The sequence below is a fragment of the Trachypithecus francoisi genome, unplaced genomic scaffold (genome assembly GCF_009764315.1).
Source record: "Trachypithecus francoisi isolate TF-2019V2 unplaced genomic scaffold, Tfra_2.0 Lachesis_group2, whole genome shotgun sequence".
Taxonomy (NCBI): Eukaryota; Metazoa; Chordata; class Mammalia; order Primates; family Cercopithecidae; genus Trachypithecus; species Trachypithecus francoisi.
In genome coordinates this window covers 165,155,515-165,160,965 of record NW_022681465.1, presented here as the reverse complement: position 1 = coordinate 165,160,965, position 5,451 = coordinate 165,155,515, and the positions used below count along the sequence as shown (strand labels likewise).

General features: G+C 42.7%; 1 pseudogene; it reads right to left on the bottom strand.

The window, feature by feature from the left end:
* Window positions 1-2,179: 2,179 nt before the first annotated feature.
* On the bottom strand, window positions 2,180-4,746 carry LOC117065936 (annotated as a pseudogene).
* Between the last annotated feature and the right edge of the window lie 705 nt (window positions 4,747-5,451).

The following is a 5,451-nucleotide window of genomic DNA, read 5'->3' as shown; positions in this document are numbered from 1 at the left end:
TTGGCTTGGTAAATGTTTAATACACATGTATGTGCATACATATATGTGCGTATGTATGTATAGTATAAATTTTACTGATGTAAAGGATGTTTAGCAAGCAGTTTAAAAATAATAATAAAATATACAATTCTTTCTATTATAAATTCTAAATGATTCATATATTCTCACAAAATGCTTGATTTTTGCTGAACTTTTCTATCCATAACCAATTTATGGTTGTAATTGATTAAGTTACATGAATGTCACATAAATTGTCACATGAATGTCAACTGATATTTTCATTTAACATATCAGATAGAGTAAAATGACAAAGACATTGAATCTTGACTTGTTTATCAATGATGTGACTTCCTTGCTGCATTGGATAATACTTTTTAAATATTGGGAGATGATTTGCCATTTTTTTTGTGCTATTCACAATGTAACAGCTACAAATATGATACAATTAAAAACGTTAATAGTATACTTTATTTTTTATTTCAATATGTTTTTGGGGAACAAGTAGTGTTTGGTTACATGAATAAGTTATTTAGTGGTGATTTCTGAGATTTTGGTGCACCCATTACTCATCATTCAAGCAGTATACACTGTACCATATTTGTAGTCTTTTATCCCTCACTCCTTCCCACCCTTTTCCCCCTGAGTCCCCAAAGTCCATTGTGTTATTCTTATGCCTTTGCATCCTCATAGCTTAGCTCCCACTTACGAGTGGGAACACATGATGTTTGATTTTTCCATTCCTGAGTTACTTCACTTAGAATAATAGTCTCCAGTCACATCCAGGTTGCTGTGAATGCCATTAATTCATTCCTTTTTATGGCTGAGTAGTATTCCATTATATATATATATATACACACACACATACACATACACACACACCACAGTTTCTTTATCCACTTGTTGATTGATACGCATTGGGCTATATTTTTGCAATTATGAATTGTGCTGCTCTAAACATGCGTGTGCAAGTATCTTTTTCGAATAATGACTTCTTTTCCTCTGGGTAGATAACCAGTAGTGGGATTGCTGGATCAAAAGGTAGTTCTACAAGGTCTCCACACTGTTCTCCACACTGTTTCCCATAGTGGTTGTACTAGTTTACATTCCCACCAGCAGTGTAGAAGTGTTCCCTTTTCACCGCATCCACGCCAGCATCTGTTATTTTTTTTATTATGGCCATTCTTGTGGGAGTAAGGTGATAGTGCATTGTGGTTTTGATTTGCATTTCACTGATCATTAGTGACGTTGAGCACTTTTTCGTATGTTTGTTGGCCATTTGTATATCTTGTTTTGAGAATTGTCTATTCATGTCCTTAGCCCACTTTTTGATGGAATTGTTTTTTTCTTGCTAATTTGTTTGAGTTCCTTGTAGATTCTGGATATTAGTCCTTTGTCAGATGTATAGATTGTGAAGATTTTCTCCCACTCTGTAGGTTGTCTGTTTATTCTGCTAACTGTTTCTTTTGCCATACAAAAGCTCTTTAGTTTGATTAAGTCCCACCTATTTATCTTTGTTTTTGTTGCAGTTGCTTTTGGGTTATTGGTCATGAAATCTTTGCCTAAGCCAACGTTTAGAAGTGTTTTTCTGATGTTATTGTCTAGAATTTTTATGGTTTCAGGTCTCAGATTTAAGTTCTTGATCCATCTTGAGTTGATTTTTGTATAAGGTGAGAGATGAGGAACCTGTTTCATTCTCTTACATGTAGCTTGTCAATTATCCCAGCACCATTTGTTGAATCGGGTGTCCTTTCCCCACTTTATGTTTTTGTTTGCTTTGTCAAAGATCAGTTGGCTGTGAGTATTTGGCTTCATTTTGGGTGCTCTAGTCTGTTCCATTGGTCTATGTGCCTACTTTTTTTTTCTTCAAAAGAAACTATTTATTTAGAATAAAACAAAAGCAGCTCAAGTGTGAGTACATGTTTGAGAGACAGCTACTCTTAAGCTCTGTGACCCATAAAAAAAGGTTTTTTTTTTACTCTTCTAGAAATCTTATGTACATAGCACAAAGCAAAGAGGTCATTGTTCCCCCCACTTCAAACATTGGCATTGGCATCACAATGATACAAAACTTTAAGCTGCCATTTTTAAAAAATGCACAAATACTAAACAGATTACCTTTTTTCCATCAGAGGCCCACGTAAATTCCACATAAGCCACAATTTCTCTTCAAAAAGGTCCATTAGAGCTTTGAATTCCACATCTTCATCTGCTGTTCAACTAGTTTTGCATGGACAATAATCATGACCAGGTAATCTTCTTCAGATGCCAGTGCCTTGGCAGCGAATCCAGGAATTGTTGGGAGAGCTCACAAGGTGTGAAGGCATGAAGGACCCTGGTATTTTCCTTGTCTTTGTTGTGCCCCCCTCCCAAGGCTGATCACCCTGGGTACCTGCTTTTGCTTTAAATAGGACACAAGGCACCTAAGCAGTCTCTGAGTAGAAGTGGCAGTGTCTGAGGCAGAGAAGGATTGGCTGTCAGAACTTCCAGGCACGACCAGAAGAATGGCAAAACCATTAGGTCCTGCTACTTTGATGCATCGAGTTACTTCATCTAACTTGGGCTGGTCCACATGGAGACACTGAGTGATCCTGAGCTGGGCCACTTTGGTCCTCCACAAGAAGACTGCTAGCCACTTGGAGGTCACTCTGCAACAGCTGCATGTTGGAATGTTGAAAGGAAAGTTGCTGTTCTTCAGTAGAAGCATGCCCTCCCAGGTCAAACAGAGTTTGGAATGGGTTGTGCCACAGGGGCTGTCCCTGCATCCTGTTTCTGGAAAGGGGACTTCAGCTTCCAGGAAGCAGTGTTGGTGCTAGGTGCACTCCCATCAGTGTGGTCTTCTTTTTTTCAGAGGGCTTTCCCATCAGTGGGAGCAGTTGTATGGTGCTTCCTCCCCATTCAGCTGAGGCAGAATTTTTATGGTCTCACTTGTCACTCTGGCTCTTCTCCAAACTACCTCATCTGTCTCTGATTGGAGAGGACCTTTCCAAGAGAAGACGGGAAGATGGATCATTGTCACTGTTGTAAGGATCCTGGCTACTGCTCAATTCTGGACTGTGGTAAGAAGGAGCGCAGTGATGTTTTCGTGGGCAGTCACTCTCAGGATACCTAGCCAGGTGCCATCCTCTGCTCTCCCCAGGCAGCTTTCGCTTACCAGGCTGGTTTCTGCTGCTGGGCAGATCTTAATCACCTCTGTCCTTGTCCAACGACCAACCATCCCGCCTGTGATCCAGGCTATCCAGTGGCTCGTAAGCAGGCACAGCAGTAGCTGCAGTCCCTGTGCTGCCTTCTCCAATTGGGGTTGGAGGTGGCACCCAATTGGAGTCAGGATAAAGGTCTCTATCACAATCTCTATATAATAAGGGTAGTGTCCTATCCTAAGCACCCCTCAAAGGGTCGAGGGACTAATGTCCAAAAGCATCTGTCATCAGCTCATAATGAGTCAAGGGCAGAGGCTGCATATACTGCTGCTGGTAACAATGTTTGGTGTCTGCAAAGTCTACTCCAAGGTGGTGATCTGGGCCACCAAGTGGGAAGCCCTGCATATGGGTCCAGGCAGCGTGCACTGCATCCAGGCTTTCATACTGGATATACACCCAACTATCACCTTTCTGTAGTCTGTGGGGTGTATGGTGCCAAGTTGGTCAAACTCTCATGCCAGGGCAGCAAGAGGCATCCAAGGTTTCAGGCCACCCACCCAGAGGCGGGTGGTGTGTGTAGCTTTACCACAACCAATTTTGATAGGATTCCAAATTATAATTTTGCTGAACATTGCTAATTTGGGACATATCTAGGTTCTCAAATTTGAGAAAGCCATAATTACTAGTCTGGCCAAGAGAAGGGCTCTTGATATCTATTTCTGTGATGACTCCAAAGCAATCAAACATCCTTCTTAGGTCACTCCGTTACAGTGGTGTCTAGGTTGCCCAAGAAAAGTGTCTGGTTAGTTCTGTGATGATCCTCGGGTGACATCTCATCCACTTTTCTGAAAGGAGCAGCATCTGCTCCAGCTCCCTCCCTTGGTTTAAGACTGTATGCTGGGTGCACTCTCTCATAGAATGAATAGTCTCGTTTTGTCTCCAGTCTCCAGGCAATGGTGGTGGAGGTGGAGGGGTTAGGTGGCCATGAGCCATGTGCTGCAGCCTAGTCTCTGTATCCCAAATCTGTGCCACCACGGGAAGGTGATCTGTGGCCCCCACTGCCTCCAAGGGATGTGGGTGACCACCTACAGAGGCTCCCACCACTCTGGCTGATGGAGGATAAATCTTTGTCTAAAGGGGAGCAGTTGTGGGGCCGGTTCACATGCACAGCTTCTGTCTTCAGAGGCGGGTCAGAGAGCACCAGGCCACCTCTGAGTGCTTGGCCGCCGGCGCGTCCTCTGGGTGTGGGAAGTTCGCAAAGGCTACCGGCTCATCTCTGCCGCCAGAAACCGATAGGTGATTGATTTTGACCCTTACATCCCTGAAGCCTTTGAACTCATGAAACAGGCCGTCCTCCACTGCTTCCTCGCTCAGCTGGGACAGGAGCTGAGGAGGCGGCCCGGAGGAAAGTGACTCCACCCCTCCACCTGGGGAGCTGCTGAGTGACTCTTCCCCGCCTGAGTAATTTTTGGTGCTGAGAAGCTGTAACTATGCAAGTGGCCACTGTAGCTGCCCCCACCGGTGTCATACTTGCGCCTGCTGTCTCGGCTGCTGGACTTGTCCAGGTGGAGACTCTGCTGCCATTATTAGTCTTTCCACTGCTGCTCTCGTTGGCCTATGTGCCTATTTTTATACCAGTACCATGCTGTTTTGGTGACTATGGCTTTATGGTATAGTTTGAAGTCAGATAATGTGATGCCTCCAGATTTGTTTCTTTCAGCAGTGTTTTGTAGTTTTCCTTGTAGAAGTCTTTCATCTCCTTTGTTAAGTGTATTCCAAAGTGTTATTTATTTATTTTATTTTTTGCAGCTATTGTAAAAGGGGCAGTTTGGTTGTTGTTGGTGTATAGCAGAGCCACTGATTTGTGTACATTAATTTTGTATCCTGAAACTGCTGAATTCATTTATCAGTTCTAGGAGCTTTCTGTTAGAGTCTTTAGGGTTTTCTAGGTGTACTATCATGTCATCAGCAAACAGCAACAGTTTGACTTCCTCTTCACCAGTTTGGATGCCCTTTATTTCTTTCTCTTGTCTGATTGCTCTGGCTGGGACTTCCAGTACTATGTTGAATAGAAATGGTGAGAGTGGACATCCTTGTCTTATTCCAGTTCTCAGGGGGAATGCTGTCAACTTTTCCCCATTCAGTATTATGTCGGCTATGGGTTTGTCATAGATAGCTTTTATTACATTAAGGTATGTCCCTTCCATGCTGATTTTGCTGAGGGTTTTAATCATAAAGGAATGCTAGATGTTGTCAAATGCTTTTACTGCATTGATTGAGATGATAATGTGATTTTTGGTTTTAATTCTGTTTA